General features: G+C 39.8%; 1 protein-coding gene across 4 annotated transcripts in view; it reads right to left on the reverse strand.

Annotated features, from left to right (window-relative positions):
• Nucleotides 1-21,922, reverse strand: part of LOC116329825 (leucine-rich repeat-containing protein 51-like) — a 148,249-nt gene that overhangs the window by 18,965 nt on the left and 107,362 nt on the right. Inside the window, exons 1-2 of one of the 4 annotated variants that reach the window (XM_039616808.1) lie at nucleotides 11,550-11,667; nucleotides 10,702-10,793 (exon numbers count right to left, since the gene is read on the reverse strand). The exons of the other annotated variants lie outside the window; for them this stretch is intronic. The gene's annotated coding sequence lies outside the window, so the exon portion shown is untranslated. Of the gene's footprint in view, nucleotides 1-10,701; nucleotides 10,794-11,549; nucleotides 11,668-21,922 lie in introns of those variants that run through there. 4 annotated transcript variants of the gene reach the window in all.

Here is a 21,922-nt window from a genome sequence, read left to right on the forward strand (position 1 = left end):
GGATAGATAGGACGCTTTGCAGCCCTTATAAGCCTCTTTGATTGATTCCCTACACTTTCTTTCATACGGCGCCCCAAAGATATCGGTCCTAATGTTGTTAAAATCTCCCAAACTCTTAAAGTGCTTCAAGGATCATCTGCTGTGAAGTCGGCATTAGTCTTCAGCCTTAAACGTGAAATGACTGAAACAGTTTGCCAAGGGAGCTTTGGCTGGGCACCAGTCCAAACTGTTTCTTATGTGATCAATAACACTTTAAAATCAATCCCAAACTGCAAAGTGGAGCCACTAAAGTTAATCTAAGATGGGACTAATATGCTGTATATTCTTAATTCTCATCAGGAGACTGCAGCATTTTAGGCCAACTATGCATTATTGGGACTTGTTGTGTTTGTAGTACATGGCGCCGTAATCACACAGAAATCTATAATTTAGAAAGACTGTCAGTGTTGTTCAGTAGCTCACTGCCTTGATAAGTTGTCATCAAAACAAACCAAAAAAATGTATCAATTCAAATCTTTTATATTCTAAGACTGAAAATGAGACTTGCGTCTTTTATGAATGGTTACAAAAAAAAAGTTTTTCCCGCTACACACAGTTCAGATGAATAACTAATACTAATTATACCCTGAACATAAAGAGGCCTCACCATGGCAAAAGAATGAGTGTACAATATTTGTAAGGAAGCTTGTTTTTTCATCTGTGATTTTTGTTTAATAAGTTACATTTGAGATGTGAACTGTCCCTAATTTAGAAGTGACTGATGGCTCCAGCAAGAGTTTGGCTTTTCCCTTGATGAGCGTTGTAATGGCTTGTTTTGCTTTGTACCCGTGGAAAGCCTTGTTCACACTAAAAAGCACAATCACCATAATTATTAGCTGGAAAACTTTATTTTCCCGGCGGTGTTGTTCACAGAGGCTTTGGGCAATGCTAATTTTCATCTATTCACTGAGCTTTAATTAAGACAACATGGATTTAGCGTCCTTCAATGACATGACCCACGGGACTAATTCAAGCTCATTTGCTTCCCATGACTCTCTAACAAAATAAAACATCTAAGACTGTTCAGTTTGGGGATTAAAATAAATTGGGCATATCCTATTTATTGTATTTTACACAACGTGGGACACCGAGCCTCACATGCCAGTTCCCATTTTATTTTTACGGGAAACAACATAATAGAAAAGATAATCAGTTGAAACCTTGTAACTCAAAGAAAAAACAACAACTTTCCAATCTCTAGAAAATATGTGTAGGTCCATTTTCAGATTCACAGCTAAATATTTTCTGAAAATCGTGTAAAAATAAATTGTGTACACCCCGGGCTCGTTGAATTTAAACACAGAATATCATAAACTGTTCTTTTAAGTGAAAAACACACACACATATATAAATGCTTGTGGAGTCAAGAGGATTCTTCATGATGGCAGAAATACGGCTCGCAGCCCTGCCTTTGATCATAGCCTACACTTCAAAGGCACAAAAAGAGAAATTAATTTACCATTATATGGAACATTTTCAGGAATATACAATTCCTACCTGAATTCACCTTGCATTACCTTACTCTGAAAACTCAAACAGAGAAGCATGTTTTTCATTTCATGATAGCAATACGACTGCTAATCACTCTAGAGCTCGGGAGATCCTTTGTTAATGACGTGGTCAGCTATGTCAGAGTCGGTGTCAATTTTACTTAGCAACTGTGCTCAGATGCTGAACTAAAAATCAATACAGCCAAAAACTTCATAGAGTATTGCCTAGAAAATAAAGGACTTCGAAGTTGTTTTATTATTTCAATTCGTTTTACAGCTAAATCTGTTCTTTATAACATTGTTTCAGTTCACTGAGGCTTAAGGGCGTACATTTAAGCGCTGCTCTCGTAAACTGCCGCCACCTTTCATTCAGATTGAGGTCTGGACTTTGACAGGGTCATTGCAACCCTGTGCTTTTTACTATTTGTTGCTCTGGTTGGGATCATTGTCCTGTTGCAAGGCATAATTCTGTCAAACATTAGCCATATATTGAGAAGTTCGTGGTCAACTCACGGACTGTAATGTGCCCCGGTCCTGTGGCTGCAAAACAAGCCCGAATCGTCCTCTACCCCACCACCATGCTGACACTTCACTTGGTTGTATTTTTGATGATAATCTTGCAGTTTGTTCAGAAGCACCATTGCAAACCTAAGCTGTGTTGCCATGTTCTTTTAAGAGAGAGGTTTTGTTTTGTTTTTTAAACAAAGGGAAACCTTTCCAAACAAGCCATAATTGTTGAGTCTTTTTCTAATTGTACTGTCATGAACTTCAACATGCTAACGGAGACCAGCACAGTCTGAGTCATAGCTCTTGGGTTTTTTGCAGTTTCTCTGAGCATTGCACGGTCTGACCTTGGAGTGAATTTGCTGGAACGCCCATTCCTGGAAAAATTGGCGACTGTCTTGAATGGTTTCCACTTCGGAATAATCTTCCTCACTTTAGAATGATGAACTTCAAATTGTCTGAAAATGGTCTGATAACCCTTCCCAGACTGATGGGCAACAATTGCTTCTCTAAGATCTTGGGGGTAAATCTGCTGTGACATCCTCTCCTGGGTAGATTGTGGCACGGTGTTATATCACACACCTGAATGCTCAAGGTCAGCAAACTGCCAAAACGTCTGCTTTTTATAGAAGTGCTCACACTTGATGACGATCAGTTAATCAAGTGCATTTGATTAGCAGCCACTGCTACTTACTCTTGTAATTCCCATGGAAGCAGTAAGGTTGTAATTAGTTTTTTTCACACAACTGCATTCAGTCTTCTGAAAACTTTCTTTTTCATATGACTGCACAAGTATGAAAACATGCATCTCTGAGAGTGACTTTTTATCCCATTTCACCAGTTCATACCCCTGTTGAGCATTTACTAAAGATAAAAGTAAATGTTTAGGGTTCTTGTCATCTTTTAAATAAAAAAAATTAAATAGGATAGGTACTGCATGACTATGAATGTCCCCAAAAGGTGTTGACCAAATTAAAATATTATTTAGCAAGCAACTAAGTTATGAACTGCTGCCCTCTGTATAGTCTGTGATTTGATTCTAGTTACCTTCTAAGGAGAATTTGGTTTTTCCTGCAGTATGTTTAGTTACAGTTTAGTTCCATTCTGTAACATGTTTAATGAGCCAATGTGTGGCCAGAATCTAACACAGTGTGTTTGACATGTATTAGCTCATTTTGAACGAAAACTTTGACTGCTTTTGTTTCTCCACCTGATTTTTTACAGTCCTCAGTTTCCTCATGGTTGAGTTACATCCGTTAAAAATGCTAGCCACTTTAAGAAACGAGTCCGACAACAGCATCTGTGAGTAGTTATGCGTGTGCGAAAGCTGAAAGCTACTGGCTGTGTATTAGTAAGATTAGCTTTGATCTGTTGCTGACGTCAAAGGCGAGTTCTTTAATTGATTTGTTTGATTAATACCCAGCTTGCACATCAAATGTTTAGTGCACTGGGCAATCGCTACAGTGGAGAGGTTGTTAATGGGTCTCATCATCTGTCACGATGACTCTATAGTGTAAAATATACTAACACCACCATTGTTACCATGATATAACTGAGAAACTGTTTAAAGGTTTATTACTCAGCTTTACGCCATTATAGCGAAACGTCCCCTTTGTTATTTGAAACTCAATTCTGGTTCTCACATCCAAATGACATTTAAAGAAACTGATCCACATCAATGAACTGCTTCATTAGTGAAACTCCAAATACATTATTGCCACTATAAATAAATGTTTATATTACATACAGTAAGGCTATTATACTATGCACAGATGGGCTCAAATCAATAAAGCCTTCCAATTAAAAATAAATTCCACAGCTTTGACTATTTGTTAGCTTTATTAAGTATATTTTTTTCTGTATAAGTTTGTCTAATCTTTCTTTTAATAGACATTTAAAACTTTAAATGTGCTTTTCTGCATTAAAGGTGATAAGAAAATAACTTGAACTGCTGAACCAACTGTAGACTGTTAATGTATATATATGTATATAATAATGATTTTAATAATAAAGATCATAACTGGGGTCATACGTGAGTAGGCAGTCCCTGTGGCAAAGGGATCAGTCTAAAAGCAGAAGTTAAACAATGGCACAAGGTCATATATGAGAGAATAACTGAAATACTGGAAAATGCTGGAACATTCATAAAAGTGCTGAGACAGACTGAGGGATATATGAAGCGTGGTTTTATGTATAGTGGGAGAGTGATTAACTGACGGCACAGAGTTGTGCCAGAAAATTGGCATAAAACAGAAACAAAGGGAGGAAGTAGAAGTGAAGGTAATAAAACAAGTACATTCAAAACAAAACAGGAAGTGACTATACTGAAACCCTTTAGATCGCTGCAATAATGCACCTCATGTTTTACCCTAAACTGTCTGTAGCAGGAAGATCGTTTTAAAGCAACAAAGTGCAACTTCTACAATTAAACTGGATCACACATTCTACTTTTAAAATGTTACCTGGAAAACAAGGACAGTGAAAGGAGCAGCTGATAGAAAGCTGGACCATATTTCAAGACATCCATGTTGCTGGTTTCCCAAATCGGCTTGTAGACCTACTTTTCTTTTAGGTATCCCAATGAAAATATGAGTTAGGATTGATTACTCACTTGCTGTAGTCCAGTTTCTGTAGTGAACAGATCACTGTAGGTTTGATGTTGTGAAGTAGAGACACAATCCCAAAGCCTTACTGGTTGGATTATGCCCTGATATCTGCTGGTACAGATGACACTTGTGTGGTTCTGCTTTGAAAGCAAAACAAATGTGACGACGATAAAAGTGGAAAAGCTAAAAGCATGGCCATGACTGGGTGATAGCAGGGGACCACACTCGTGTCAAAGTGTGTGTTTAGGATTCAATAAAGATAAAACTTTAAGAGTGTATGCGTGTCCCTGCGTGTTAGTGTACAGTAGCAGTGTCAGCAGTGAGATAGCATTAGTGAGGGTAGGGGAAATGTCAGCCCATCCATCAACATGACATCTGCAATCTCGCCTCCTCTCTGTCTCTCTCTATTCGCTTCGTTCTCATTCATTCGGTTACGCTATTCGGAGCTCTTTCTCCTCCTCCTTACTTCTCTTGCATTATTCCTCTCACATGCGTTCTTTTTAGTTTTCTTTATTCACTCCTTTAAATCTCTCACTTCTCTGTCTCTACCCATCTCCTTCCTATTTACCTCTGTTATTCTCTCTCCCTCTTTTTCCCGTTCTCTCAGTTGATACAGAAATCCATCTCGTTTGTGTGTTCCAGAACAGAGCAGACGGCAACATATTTGTGTGTGTGTGTGTGTGTTTGTGTGTGTCTGGTTTTTACATAAAAAACAATCAGATGCTCAGAATGTGGCTGCCCTTTAAAAAAGCTCTATACCAAGCTGCTTTTTTGGCTGAGCAGAGCACTTTCAAAAGTTGAAAACAACTGACCTTTTTCACCAGAGCACATGTGACATCAACTGTTGTTTTTATCAGATGACCAGTCATCACAAAAACCGAGTACTGCAGTTTCATTTATATTTATATATATATGTCTCAAAAGATGGGTGTGCAAGCTGTTGATTTTCTGCATTTATTGTTGGTTGTCAGCACATCACCTGCCTCGGTTGTGGTGTGGGTATGCATGTAATTTTGCATTGTTTCTACAGAGAGGATTCAGCACATAACTTATACAGCCTCAATCTTGAATTCTCAGCTACATTAATACCCTATACAACATGCTGGCTGTGACAGGAAACAAAATATATATATTTTTACAATCCCCTTTGGTACTCGGGGGACACAGGAGAGTGGATTTCTGGGGTGTTATAATGCTCCTCAGCCTCCCTCTTCCCTCTCTTGTCAGCTTGTGTAAACTCAGAAGCTGCCCCTATAAAGGCCATCAGCAAAGAGGGTCAAAGGTCAAATTGATTGAACTTTGCGTGGAGTGCCTTGACCACACGGCTGATGCACATCATCGGGGGCAGATCTACAGCTCGCTGAGGGGTACAGCTTCTCTAACAAGAGCTTGGACACTTGCAGTGGCTAGATCCTGCAAGATGGATTGAAAAAACAACAGGAATCCATCCAGGAATTGACGGGATATTAAAACTGATATATACACAATATGGGTCTTGATTTAGACACAATAGGCTTTCTATATTGTTATAAAGGTCCATGTGGATCAATAAATATAGTTTAAAATCCATAGAAAACAAAAAGGCAGTTATTGTGAGCTTTATAGAAGAACTGACATGTATCCCGGTGACAATACGGACAACGTGGGTTTAAATGCTGTTTAAAACTGATTACACTCTACACCATCTCCCTGCACAACAACAGTGTTTTGTAAAGTAATCAAGTAGTTGGCGCACACGCGTTAGTAAGAAACCCAAAGGGTAACAACATACTCTCCTGTGCCCTTTAGATCTGAAACTTGAAAGACAAATTTGTTACTGATTTTCACACTAGCTCTCATGTCGTTAGCAGCGGACACGATGATGAAACACAAGAATATGCAAAGGCATGCTTTCTATATCTCACTCACAGACACACGCGCACACAGTGAATGCAACCCTGCAGACTCAAACTGCAATTGGTTTCAGAGAGTTGTCACATTCTGGCCCAAAGTCAATTTTATACTCACTTAACTCCATAATAAGAAGTCATGTTGACAACCTGACAATACATCTTTTCTTTTAGATCGTGGGAGAGGAAGAAAAACAAGGATTCACAAAGAGGACAACTTTGAGGATCTTTTGATTAAAAAAGAAAAAGATGCTGAGGTGAGACATAAAAAAAAAAATAGTAACAAAAAGAACAGAGACTGCTACATACTCAAGGGTCACTTCATTAAGTGCACCTTGTCAGTGCTGTGTGGGACCTCCTTCTGCCTTCAGAACTGCCTTAATTCTTTGTGGCATGGATTCAGCAAGATGTCAAAAACCTTCCTCAGCGACTTTGCTCCATATTGATGTGATTGCATCACACAGGTGCTGCAGATTTGTCAGCTGCACATCCAGGAAGCAAATCTCCCATTCCAGCACAACCCAAAGCTTCTCTGTTAGGCTGAGATCTGGTGACTGTGGAGGCCGTGAATTCACTGTAAGAGTTCAAAAGAGTGCCATTAAAATATCCCCCACACCGTCAGCCTGAGCTGTAGACTGGATCTGTGCTTTTCTGTTCTATGCTGCTGCCATTTTAAACAATTCACCACTTGACTTTTCATAAACAGCCTCATTTGAGGCAAATGTAATCTTCCCATTAAAAATGTATTTGCAAGTTTTAATCTTAATAAAACTGTAATTAAATCAAACCATGTTTTGTGATCAGCTTTTTTTTTCTAAAAGAGCAATTCAGTGTACTCAAATTAAGTAATTGCACCTCTTATTCTATTGTAGTCTCAATTTTAAATGACAGAGTCCACCATTTTCACCCCGGGGGACTCACAGGAAAAGAGACATGCCTTCAGTATAATTTTATTTTGCAGTTCACAGCCCCACTGTTCACTGTTTGCTCTCTTTACAAAATCTCAGTGCTGTGATATGTTGTTGCCGATGCAAAATGAACATTTCACATTGCCCCCGTATTCAGCCGAGCACAGGGTGGCATTTATTTTTGAAGCGACCGCATGAAACCTGTATTCATCACTGTCGTCAGCGATTACTTCAGTCATTCATCATGTATCTAAAAATAGATAAAAGAGAAAAAATGAAACAAAAACATTTTGAAAAAAAAATTGAAAACCAGCTAATAAATCTTTTATGTAGAGCTGGAACATGATGGAGCGAGGAGCAACAGGCTGATCATCTCCAGCTCCTCAGCAAGGTAACAAATTTCCCCACACCTTGCTGTTCATTTACAATATTAGATCACAGTTCTAATGATTTTGGCTGATTTCTTCATTTAAACAATGCATTTTGCTTTGCTGTACTGCAAACACAGCAGTTGCCTTTCATTCGTGTTTTGGGGTATTTGACAAAGAATTAAACCACGCTCAACCAGGACAGAAATCAAACAAGGATTACAACTTGAGAGCGGGCGGATCAACCCAGGCGCCTCCAACATGCGAGACACGAGGTTTGGTTGCGTGCTACATCTTCCCCTCCCTGTGCATGAAGTATAATGCTTGCTTTTGTCAGTGAATGACGGCTTTGCCAAATGAGGTTTGGATAGTCTATGCTACAGACAGAAGAGCTAACACGGGCATTTTTAACTGTGTCGAGATATTATTTGTTATGTGGTTGCATATTGTAGTGCTACATTCAATATTATGTTTGTACATTTGTCAGGCAGGCAGTAACACTTGCTCTAGCTCTGACAAGAGCGTTAGTGCTCCTAAATAGTTGCTGCAGGCACTGTGCTTGTTTTTCTTGTTGACAAGGTAAACACACACTTCTTTAGCCGCCTTGTCTGGGAGCATTTAATTCAGGATGTCAGGGTGTGAGTGGGAAAGATTTTGGAAGGAATACTGTTGAGGAAAAAACCTTCAAATTTTACATTAACAGGAAGGTTTGACCTATTATTGACAGCATAATTGCTCCTTTAGCAAACTTCAGAAAGTCAAGTGCCACGGACAAACTTTCATTTTCTTGTCATGAATTCGTGCACATTTGTGTTTGTTTGTGTTTGATCCTGCTTCTTTTTTTTCCCCCCAGCAGAACATCAAAGGAGCGCGTGACATCAAACAGCCAATCCACGACACCGCTCGTCATTATCATCTGCCAATCAACTCCTGAAATAATAAGTTGCACTTCAGCTCCGCGGCATCAAACATGACAACTTCATCTCCGAATGCATTATTCATGCAGCCGCGTTGCAGTTTCATGCAGCACAATAAGATATGCTAAAACGGTGACCTTCATTCCGCAGCAGCAGTTTCGCAACACGCATCATTTACACAGGTCTGTTTGTCCGTCCCACGGACCCGCTAACACAAAGAGCCCACTTTGCGATAACCATCGTGCTGGTTAGCCTGCGTGCTTGTATATTTACGTCTCTCTGTATAAACAGATAATGCCAACACACTGAGATGTGAACTGTCTTTCACTCTGGCTCTTTGTGAATAGCTGAAATTATATTGGACCTCCTGAAGCGCCGATTTTGATCTGGTTTTTTGATGATAGAAACACACAAGGACAAAGAGCTGCCCTTCAGAGAGAAGAGAAAGAGATAAGAATGTATGTTTGTGTTATTGTTTCAAAGTTTTTAGCTTTAACTGGGGAATGGAGTGGTATTCATACAGCACCATTCTATTCAACTTGAGCTCTCTACTACTACAAATGTCATTCATCACATCAATCACACACACATTTATATAGAGACTTTTATCTAAGATTCACACACACACACACTGACGGATACATTGGGGGCAACTCTGGGTTCAGTATCTTGCCCAAGGATACTTTGACACATGGACAGGAGGAGCCGGTAGACCTGCTCTACCACCTGAGCCACAGCGACCCCCAAAATTTCAATGCTTGCTTTCCTCTGCTGTGGATTCTTGACTATGGCTAATGTTCTTATAGCTAAGGGACATTAATGTGGACAGAAAACTTAGAAAAGATCTTATTATTAATTGAACAAGCCCTCTCTAAGTGCAATTTGTTGTTTCTTCTGTGTTTTTGAAGTAATCCTGTTAGTACTGAAACAAGGGCAATAACCATGGCTTCTAACAAAGCCCCATAATGGTGAAATTAACTCCGCAGTTGATTTTAGTTCTTCACAGACTTGTTTGAAGTGACCCGAGCTCAGCTGGAGAGCTGTGGTGTAAAGTATTTCTGTTCCAAGTCACCTAGACTTCTCAAGGTTTCATCTTCAAGTCGCAAACAAACCCCACCTTGGTCTGGTGAGAATCAATCATGTCAAGTCAAGCCCCTCCTAGGTTCTAATGACAAGCGATTGTGACAGCTTCTTATTGATTTTTCAGCTTAGAGCAGATCTCTCAATCTGGTTAGATCTCATGAGGTCACATACAGCGTGGCCTTTTTTGGGAAGCGATGCCCTGACACTGCAGTTGACCTCAGGTGTCTCATGTATTTGTCTGTGTAAACCTGAAGGCCTGTCAGGGATTCTCTCTATCTAACTGAAGATGACGGGACCAGGCTGTTCCTTTTTAGACTTAAGGTTAGTCCAAGTCTTTTGCCTAATCAGGAAGGGAGCGTAGACTTGGGTAATGGCATAAATGTTGGAGGATAGCCTTTAGAACTGAGTGACGTTATCTCAGGTGCGTATTAATCCTTTTTCCTCCGTGCTGAAGCCACAATAAATGTTACTGAGTAAAGCACTGAGTGCACAACACACATTCACTTCTCAGGTCAGTGAAGTCACATGTTAAATCATTTGTAACTCAGGTGTTTTACTGATCTGTTTTGGTCAAGAGAGAGCTGTGTGAAAGCAAAGCTGTCAATTTACCGGCCAATCTACCTTCCTGACCTGACCTCACCGCAGTCGTGAGGTGTGGGTGGTGACATAAAGAATAGCACTGCAGATACAAGCAGCAGAAACAAGCTTCCTGTGAAGGGGGCTCTCCCCTAGAGACAGGGTGAAGAGTCCGGTCATTTGGGAGGGGCTCAGAGTAGCGCTGCTACACCTCATTTGGGCATCTAGTTAAGATGCCAGTGGATGCCTCCTAGGGCACGTGAGGTGTTCTGGGCATCTTTCAAGAAAGGCAAAGTGGAGAAATGATATCTTTTGACTGACCTGGGAATGTCTCGGTGTGTCCCCTGGATAAGCTTGTAGAGTTGGACAGGGAAGACGAGGTCTGATCTTCTCTGCTTAGAGAGAACATGAATCTATGGATAGACCCCAATTTTAACATTTCCATCTGTTCAAAGACAGTCGTCTTGGTTTTCAAGAACAAAAAAAGTTGTTGTTACCTTCTTTATACACCTTTTTTAATATTTGACATTTTGTGGTTTAACAACAAGCCTCTTTAAGCAGCACCAGTTAAGAGCCCGTCTCCGAAATGATGAAACCCTACAGCTCCAAAGTGATCTAAATCACACTGTTAAGCCTCACAGTTTTGTTTCCTACTTAAAAGTATTCAAAGATGATTATAAGCGTACTTTAGAAGTCTCATGGTGAGTCAAATTAAAAAGCTCACCATGCTAAATTAAAGAAAAGGTTATAAATGGAAATAGTGTAGGATGAGTGCAACTTTTTAAACGATATCCGTATTCCTTCTCTTCTTGCTTTTTCCTTCCCGCTGATTTATTTATCTTCATGCTGACTGACATCACTAAAAATACCTCATGTTTCATCAGAAATATCACATATTCAATTAAACATTTATAAAGCTCCTCTGATCATCAACTGTGCATTGTAAAGACTATAAACTAACCCTTAGCTAGTAAACAAAAGCATAGGTCTTTTAGAAAAAACTTCAAACGCAGAACGCTCGATCATCAAAAAGTATTCCATCTTAATTATGAATGAGCTAATCTCTGTTGTAATAAAATCAAGTCTCACTAACCCTGAAAATTGTTCCTTTGTTTTATTTTCCTCCCATTCAGTCCTAATAAAGCCATAGAAGGATTTATCACACATACCCTAGGAGCCCAGAAACCCTGAGGTGTGAGGAAACCCATTGAAGCATGCTTGTCATGGTTTTAGATTTCAGGTCTGTTCATTTCTGGTTGTGTCATCTTCCCTCATTTTTTGTCATCTTCCTCTTTTCTAATCCCTGGTCTCCTGGCACTCCTGTTAGTTTTGCTTCCATCCTTTGTTCTGTTCCCCACTCATTTTCTGTCACACCTGTGTTCACTCAGTTAATGACCCCCCTCAGTAGATATACATTGCACCAGCTGTTCACCTCCCAGTTGCCACATTGTCTTTGTACAACTTAGCTGTCAAGCTTTCAAGCCGTTTTCATGCTTTTTTCTTGTCCATTCCTAATGTCAGCGTCGCCTTCCCCAGTGCTCCTCTTGGTTTGGTTTCATTTTCTTCTTCTTTGCCCTCATGTCACTATTGATCTCCCTGCATATGACTTTCTGTACTTTTAAAAAAATTTTTTCTACCTTTAGCCTGCTGTTTACTATAATTATTTGCTTTGCTTGACTCACTTGTTAATGGCCTTTGCTCATTGGGCTTTAATCCCGGTCTATGTCATGCATTTGGATCCACTCCCCTGTGAGCTGCTAAAAATCTCATCCAAAGGTTGCTACATGTGGACATGGCCTCACATTTTAACAGATCCTCACCCCCTTCAAAAGAGCATGAGGCGGAAAAAATAGCAAAAACTGAAACTTAGCAAGAATTTATGCACATAACTAGGGATTCCATCACTTGTAGTAACAAGCTGATTGGCAAAGCCAGTTTGGGAGTCCTTTAACTCTTTCCAAATGATTGCATTATAAAAATCAATGACTATTAAAGTCTTACTTAACAGTTTACTTTAGATCGAACATCGTCAGGCGGCTCATATCGGTGTGGGTTCTCAGGTCAACAAAATTCTAGTTCGACCTCTAAAAAATGCCATATATTGATATTTTATGCTTTGGTGGTAATTGCTGTAATATTGACTGGTGAGTGTTAGAGGTTACCCCAGAAAGCTCCACTCATTGACTCAGAAGGGCGGCAGGCACACAGTCAAACAAGCATAAAGGCAAACACAGGTTCAACTGCATGAATGTTAATATATGCACTTTACATTCGTAAATATTAATGTATACCAACCAGTAATTTATGTTTCAAATGACTGCAGGAAGCTGTTTGACATCTCTGTAACTCAAAAAAGTATGATTCTACTTTATGGATTTTTTGTCCTCTCCTGTGTTTAGAGCATGCGGTGAGGATGGGAGAGGCCTTGCCTATGTGACAAGTTTCAAAGGAAAACTTATGCTGTCCCTGTAATCTCAGACAGAGTACCTTTTGATTTGTGACAAAAACAAATATCTTCCTAAAGCTCGAAGGAGGACTTGCTGCACAACGAAAGACACCGTTTGACAGAGTGGGCCACACGCAGAGAAATTCATGAAATGATTCCTGATCGTGCTTCTTTCTTTGAGTTGGTTTGTTTGTTTCTGGTGTAGCTGTTTTGCATATAACGTATTAATAAACTCTTCTCAAGTCAAACTGAAAGCTTATTTAATGAAAGCAGCGGCCTTGGAGCATATGCCAACGTTGGGCTCGATAGATACATACAGAGATCATGTACACACCATCACGCGCCCCCTCTGATGTGATGGAATACTGCCCAAAGCAAAGATGCAAACCACTCACAAGCATCTATTTATAATTATCAAGAAAATAAATTATAAATTATACTTGCAAGCTGCTTCTTCGCACTTTAAGCACTTGACAGACGCTTCCAAGGAGCTTTCATACAATCAAAGCCTTTTGCTATTGATGCCTTTCATCTCTTAAAAAAAAAAAAAAAAGATATTTTCTCTCCAAGAGATAAACCTATGAACGCCAGATAAGAAGGATGTGGCAAATGGTCTTCTAGGACACTTGGCAGAAAGAAGACAAAACCTCATTTTGTTCTCCATTTACAAGAAGATTTGTTCATTTGTTTGATATAAGATGATAAGGGAGAATTTTTCTTCTAAATGAAAGCAATCTCACTTATGAAGGAAAATCACATCTCAGTGGCACCTTAGACTACTGCAGGCATGCACAGAAAGACAAATCCCAGGCTCTATATTAAGGTTCTCTCCTCTGGCTTATTTGCTGGTTTGTCAAAAACTACTGGCCTGATTTCAGGCACTGTGCTGCAGCGGGGCGTACAGTTACCTCACAGCAAGAAGGCTTTGGGTTTGAACCTTTTTTATCTGGAACATTTCATTCCTCCCACATTCTAAGGTTAATTAGCAATACTAAATTGGCCATAAGCTGAAAGGACTGTCAGCCTGGTTGTCTGTGGTTGTCCTGTAATGGACTGATGACCTGTCCGGGGTCTACTTCACCTGCATATGTAGATCGATGGATGATTTAAAGTTTTGTGAGAAGTTGCATCAAGAAATGAGTGGAAAAAATTCTGGAGATAGTAACCGAGGTCCAGATCTGTGTGTATTACAGGCGCACAATAACACTGTTTATGTACAGTGACTAAAGTACACACGGTTCATATTAAGGTTCATAAAACCTATAAATGTCTAGTAAAACATCTGGACTACTAACATTAGCTTTTAATGTCAAGCACTCATAGACCCTTTTGTGAAATGGGCTTGGGCAGCAGCTGGATTTAAAGGGCACTGTAACAGCTGCAAAACCAGGGGGATGCAGTCACTGAATAATAAATGATCTGGGCTGAAACTTTGCGGACTTATGGGACCTTAATATCTTTAAAAATAATGGGGAAAGCATGCAAACACCACACAGAAAGGCCTCAGCTGACCAGGAAGTTCAAGCCAGGAACCTTATTGCTGTGAGGCAATAAAAAATATAAATAGAAGACTGTCCCGACTTTACTTCAGCGGAGCAGACGCCATGGCACACACGCGACACCTTGTCCTGCTTTCACAATCTGTTGGGCCGTCCAGCTGGTACTATATACTTTTGGATAGTGGCATTTTATTTATTTTTTAAGCACTTTTACTCTGGGAAACTAGGACTGAGTTCTTTCACCACTATATTTATACTGTTCCCGTGACCAAATTATTGGTCCACTTACAGGAAGTGACAAAGTATGACTGGTTGGAGCTCTAAAAGGACCTTTTTTCTCTTTAAATGTAAAGACTTAACAGAAATAGACCATAAGCCTATGCGTAGCCACCCATACTGCCCGAAATACTGGTTTAGTGTAATAACAGCCCTTATGATGGATGAAGTAGAAAGTACAGAATGAATGCAATGCGAATAATGTCAAGGGCAGTAAAAGCAAAATTTTACAATTTTGACAGTCAGCTTTTATCAAGGCCGACGTAAAATGACTGTGCAGGTGTATATTCAACATTTTGTTCAAGGACATTTTGACAGGACTCATGGATGTTGATGCGCACACTGTCTGCCTCTGAGATTGAATCTGTAACCTTACAGTAATGGGATGGTCTCACTAAGCACTAATCTGCTCTGCCACCTGAGAAAAAGAGCCAGAGAAATGGATAGACAGAGAAATATGAGCATGTGGATAAGAAAAAAAGGGTAGATGAGTAGAGGAAATAGGAAGACGAAGGGTAGAACAGATGATAACAGCGTAGGGACATAGACTATGGAGAGACAAACAAAGCGTGCTTGATGGTGAAGAGACAGTAAATGAATACCAAAGGGGAAGGGAAAAGCAGGGAATGACTGAGATGATGGAAAGCGAGCTGGTGAAATAGCTAGAAAGAGGGGAAGGCCCGAATTAAGGCAGAGATCGATGTGCAGGAAAGCAAACTGGATAAAGATAAATGAATATAAAAAAGACAGAGGTCACATTCATATCTAGGTCTTTCAGATGTGGTCTTCCCTGTCTGTAACTCTATTCTAAATACTCATCAGCCATTGGTCGGGCAGGAGGAAGTTGAAAGCACTGAACCCTGTAACCCCTCATTTCCTCAATGACAAATTCAGGTGTCCTTCGATTCCACTTGCTCTCTGTCTCACTTACCGCCAGCGCTGTCACATATTCTCATTAGTCACTGTGGCAGCTAAGCTATGAATGTGTGCGTGCAGGGGTGGCTGAGTTTTTCAGAGAGAAATAGAAACAGAGGCAGAAAATGTGAGCGTGAAAATGAGAGAGGGATTACAAAATGAACTGATGCGTGAGAGTATGAATGAGCAAAAGAGCTTGAATGCAAGAGGGCGTAATGCAGAGTTTATGTTTGCAGATGATGTGTGAGTGCAGGCTGTATACAGTATGATGGAATGTGCCTCATTTTATATATTTCTATACCTGCTTGTGTTTATGTTCTAATCTGGTATTTTGGCAGAGCATTCAGCAAGACCCGGCATTACACTAATCACCATATTAGTGTCACATCTGGCCTTACCTAGAAATTTATGCATGTATATGACTTCTCCATATGCTTTAAAAGAAAACAGTAGCTTGTAAGTCAAATCAACACATCAACAAGCAGTTTTGGTTAAAAGGGCTTATCATTGGTGGGCTTGGGTAGACATTGCTCACTTGTAGTAGGACCCATTCTTGCAGGCTGGTCAGTGACACCCTGGCAACTGTCAGTCACTACAATTTGTTTTTTCTCCAACCAGTTGGCAATTGATTGTCTTGAGCAGGCTGCATTAAAGGCACCAACTTCCAGTCAGCATTGTCCATGCAGTCTACAGGTGACCGGTGCAATCTGCTACCAGGAAAAACAATCACAAGAATGGTCACCTAGGGAAAGTCAGCAGCCTCAAGCAACTACCTGCCAAACGGTGAATGAATGCACATTCACCCAATGGTCACTGACCAGTCTATTTGTCTGCATAAACTTTCCATTCAGAATAAATAGCTGGCATGTCAAACATTAACCCTTAACTGGCACCAGCTTCTCAAGTGCAAGGACTTTCTACAGTTTTCAGTCATAAATGATCATCAGAATTGAATCTGTTTCAGAGTGATCCTGAAAAATGATTTTGTGCATTTATTACATCTAGGCTGGACTATAAAAACTCCCTGAAAAGCCTTCAGATGATCTAAAATACTGTAGCAAGAGTACTGACAGGGACTAGAAAGAGAATATTTCTCCTTTTTGGCTTCTCTTCATTTCTCCCTGTTAAATCCAGAGTCAAATTTAAAATCCTTCTCATCACCTACAATGTCTTAAAAATTCAGGCCCCATATTATCTTAAAGACGTCACAGTACCTCCCTTAGTTGCACTGCAACAGGTCTAGGCTGCTGGAGTTTCCCCATGATACAAAAGTGTTTACTCTTCAATCACCTTTAAAAAAAAAAAAAATTATATACACCACTCTGAATTTAATCATTAATTATTATTAATCTCTGGTTCTCATCCACAGTGTCTCTTGTCTTGTCTCCCTGCCCTAATTCCCACCTGGGAATTAGGGCAGGGAGATGGTCATCCCTCCCTGAGCCTGGTTCTGCAGGAGGTTCCTTCCTGTCAAAAGGGAGCTTTTCCTTCCATTTGTCACCAAATTCGCTGATTGTGGAGGTTTTCTCTGCATTATCTTACTATATAAAACACATCGGGGTGACTGTTGATGTTATTTGGTGCTATATAAATAAAATTGAACTGAATTGAATTAAATCAGAGCCAATACCTTGGGAAATTTTGACTGACCAAAGACAACACTTTGGGCTTTTGGGACCTGTGATGATGAACAGTCATCAAAAGAATTCATTATGGAAGTAAAGTGTTTGCTATGTGTCTGGACTACTAATATCAGGGTGTTAAATTCATGAGGCCTTTTCCTTGAAAAAAAAAAAAGTCAACCTTTTAGTGGTGCTTGAGGGAAAGTCAGTAGATCACAAAAGCCATTACAAATCATCTTCTGAGAACTCTTCAAAATATTGTGCCAAACCATAGACAGTGGTTAGCATATGGAACGGCAGACTGACATTGGTATCTCCGGAGCAGTGCCATAAAAATTACATTTTCTTGATTAAGTTATCTCTTAAATCTTCAGTATTAAAAGTGAAGAAGACAACTCTGAGGGAACAACATTCAAAGAAAAGTACACACACACACACGCACACGCACACACGAAATAGTTTTCCTTCCATTTTGTGCAGGAGTTACTGTTTTTCTATCCTATATTTTATCCATATTTAATTTATTCTATCTAAAACAAATCAGTTCCCATGATATACTGAATCCATTGACATTTTTGCTGATTCTTCTTCAGTACTGAAGTACAATATATTCTGAAATATGTACACTTGGGGATTCGAGATTAATAAACTCACACTAAAATAATTAGAATTAAAAAAATGCAATAAACTCTGAATAAGATGCTATGTTTAGAAAAAGCAAACGACAACCACATATGTATTGTGAAGTGAAAACAGCTATAATGAAGTTTTTAGTGCTCTCTTCCAAACTAGCAGGTTGTCCTCAGACGCGTTGTGGCATTGACAGCTTACACAGTGCCGAGAATGAGTTCAAACAGTCTGGACTGTGCATCTGTGCAGATTATGGTACTCCGCATTGAAAATCGTGACTGTAAGCAGCTGCCAATCCAGTTGGAGAAGAGACTCATCTACCTCCACATAGCCACAATGTTGTCCATCAGAACAGATTGGATTGTACAGACGGGAAAGACTCAGGAAAAAATCCTTTTCCCATATTTTCCTGTGAAGGACCTATTCCAGAGTGAGTCTCTTTGCAACCAAGCAGCAATGTCCACAATAAGGAGAAAATCAGTGCACTAAGAGTTGGAAATGTCTAAAATGTTGGTTAATTCTTTACTTTAAACACTCAGCTAAAGTTTTGAGTGACTGGCAAATGTTAATACATGAAAATTAGATGTTATTTGTTGCTCACCCCATATCCTAAGAAAATAAGATCTAGTTTCTGATTTAAATCCAGTAAAATTAGCTTTCATGCACAGATGTATGACAAATAGAAACCGGAGTCTATTTACCTGTGTCAAATGTGTACCCTCAAAATATATACAGTAGTATTGCTGTGTTTGCAACACATATTCTTGTATATTAAAGGCAAGTTCCAAATTATAAGTATTCTAATTTGTTGCCCACTGTAGGAGAGTTTCTTTTTCTTTTCTGTTCAAGATCTATTTTGAAATCAGCCTCGAGTTTGGCACAAGTCAAAAAATCTCAGCCGTATCCGAGCCTAAAAATGGGCTGAAAAGTTAAAGAGCCCCCTTAGACATATACTGACAAAAGACCATTTCTCCTCTCAGACACACACATGCAATTTCTCTTCAATTCCTTTGATAATGTGACAGCTGAGGTCGGCGATAAAGGGAGGGCAGCAGGGAGATAACTTTCAGAGGACGACAGAGAGACTGTATGTGTGGGGGAGAACTAGAAGTTATTGCATAGTACGGACGGATGACATATTAAAGGAAAAATCTGAACTCCTGACCCATTTAGTTGGGGGGGGGGGGGGTACAGTACAGATACAGTTATTCTGCTTCATCACTCCAATCCTGTGGTCCAATATTTTTATCCTGATGCAGTGAAAGTAGGAAGTATGAATCAATAACTCTTGCCTTCACTGTCTCCTGATCTTGGCCCAGTTGAATAAATATGGCTGATTTTGGACTGAAGCATCAACCATCATTAACATTAACAATACACAGTGGTTAAAATTATAAAGAATTCTTCTTCTTTCCTGGAGTCTTCCCATTATGGGGTCCACTGCATGTCTTCTCCATTTTTGAGTGTCCTCTGGGGCGAGATCCACTGCGCACATGTCTTCGGTGATTGCGTCCATCCACCGCTTCTTTTGTCTTCCTCACGGTTGGCAACCTCCAGGGTGGAGTCGCAGGGCTGTTCTTGACACTGAATTCTCCTCACTGCGCATGACGTGTCCATACCACCGCAGGTGCGCTTCCCTCATCTTCTTTTCAATCAGGGCAACTTCGAGTCGTTTTCGAACATCTTCACTCGTCACAAAATTCAAAAGAATCGAGTCCCATAAATACTCGGGCACAGTGATACTGTTCGTGTCCACAACCTTACCGTTTTTACATTATGCTGTTAGATTTTCACTGATATTTGTTCTAATACATGAGACCAGATCTCTATCTAATGACCTCCATGAAAAACCAATTCCCTGTCAGTAAGATCAGTCAAGTAATATGCTAACATGCTAACATATAGACCCTGTCTTTATTAAAGGGCAAACCCTAATAACCAGATTTGCAGATTTTTCAGCATCTTGTCTTATTTGACACAAGTGTACAGAATGACATGTTGGATGACTTACTTTATTTCCTGCCAGATTAGAAATAGGGTCAATGAGTATGATGACTCCTGCAAACCTGCCAGCCCGAGATTCTGATCTCTTTGAACTTGTGTTCAAAGTTTCATTGGGTGCACTTAAAAACTAGCGGGGAAAAAAAAGAAAAAAGAAAAGCTTGGAGGTGTGGGCTGCTACATTTACATTTCAAGGTTTTTATTAATGTTGAGGCAGGCTGCCCGGACAGGAAATGAACAGAGTTCTAATATAGAAACCTTAAAGGCTTTCTGTGAGATAGGGCTGATGGGGCCACTACTGTATCTCACACAGTAAAGGTCACGGGTTTTCATTTTGTAGAGCACATTTAAAGAAGCTACTATGCTAGCTAACAATGTCCTGATAAGAGCTATGCATTAAAGTCTAACTAGTTAGAGTGTTCAGGAAAAAAATGTACCTACTGTTGACCACAGTATACTGCAAAATGATGTAGCAGTAGTTCTGGGGATGTCCACTGATCTTTTTTTAACTTCAAGCAGGATTTGATAAAGGGTCCTTAATAACCTGTATGGATTTAAAAGAAATTAAATTTCCTTTTTCCGCCTTTGAGTGCTTCCTACTTTCAGTTTCTCATTTTGTCTCCCTCTCTGCTTGTTCCCTGTCAATCACCTCTCTCTCGACAGCTCAGTCAATCTACTGTATCTCTGCTCTCAGATCCCGATAGGCTCATTGTCTTCTTCTTGTTTCATTTGTCACTCAGCCATCTCACACTTTTCTCTGACGCCATTTTTGGGTTTTTTTTTAGTTTACATGACATCTTCAGTAAATGAAGACACATCGTGGCAGTTTCCATGCTAAAACGCAGTAAGCCAAATGGTTTATTTTCATTTATGTGTAAATCCCTATTCACACAGGACTATTACCAGGGTACCTCTAGTAATTTGCAATAATTGCAGAGGTCGTCTGTGATCTAAATCCTGCTGGAATCTCCCGTGTCTGTAATTTGTAAAATAAAAACTCTGCTGCGTATTACCATATTTCGGCATACACAGAGGTCTTGTGATAATATTAGGTGGGTAAAATTAATCCCATCTGAGCAGGGCTCAGGTGCTCAACCTGTTCCAGCACTTAGCATCTTCTCACTACTATTGTGTAAACACTTAAGCTGTACTCTGTTAAAAATGGCATGCATACACAGAGCAGTGACAGGGGGAAAAAAAACATTATTAAATGGATATTTTGGGGGTTCGAGCTAAGATCCAGCTAAAACTTCCAACAGCATGGTCCTTTTCTATTTATGTTGACAACAGCAGAAATATTCTTAAGTCGCCTCCTTAAAGCAACATAAACTAGTCAGTATGAGGCACATCATTTAGTGATTCAGTCTTGTATGTTTATGCATGTTTGCCCTTGTTTGAATTCCCTTTGTGTGAGCATTGTTCATCCATGTGTGTTTATATGTAGGAATTAAGTTCATTCTGAGTTTCAGCTTCCTCTAGTAGGAAGAGATGGGTTTTTTAAATAAAGTAAGAAGTGGGAAAGAGAGGAAATTATAGAAAAAGGGGGGAGGAGGAGGGATACCGGAGGGAGGAGATTAAGTAACTCCGAAACAAAGACAAATCATCAAATTCATACTATGGCTGAGAGGTAGACGGTAATTGTAGGTAGTGAAGGTGAAATTATAACTGAGGGTGATACAATATTCAATTACCTCTATTAGTTCACTTTATTATCTTGGCTCAGTTGCTCTAATTGTGTCAATATGTTATCGTGCCTCCTCTCTGCTGGCTTTATTTTATGTTCTTCTCCTTCTTTGTACAGATTGTGTGTGTTGTTTTCCCCTGGCAAAACACTGTACATGAAAAGGAAAGAGCTCCTATCAAGTCAGACAGTCAGGATTTAGACACTCAGTTCTCCTGCTTTACAGCAAATGAGGATCATTGGACAGGATTAGAAATGAGTATATCCGAGGGACAGCTCAGGTTGAGCGGCTTGGAGACAAAGTTAAGAGAGGCACAGCTGAGGCGGTTTGGATGTGTGCAGAGGAGGGATAGGAGATATACTGGACAGAGGATGGTGAAGATGAAGACGTCAGGCAGGAGGAAAAAGAGGAAGCACGCAGAGAAGACATGCAGGGGATTGGCGTGACTGAAAAGCGTGCAAGGGATAGAGT

Source organism: Oreochromis aureus, linkage group 8 (assembly GCF_013358895.1).
Source record: "Oreochromis aureus strain Israel breed Guangdong linkage group 8, ZZ_aureus, whole genome shotgun sequence".
Lineage (NCBI taxonomy): Eukaryota > Metazoa > Chordata > Actinopteri > Cichliformes > Cichlidae > Oreochromis > Oreochromis aureus.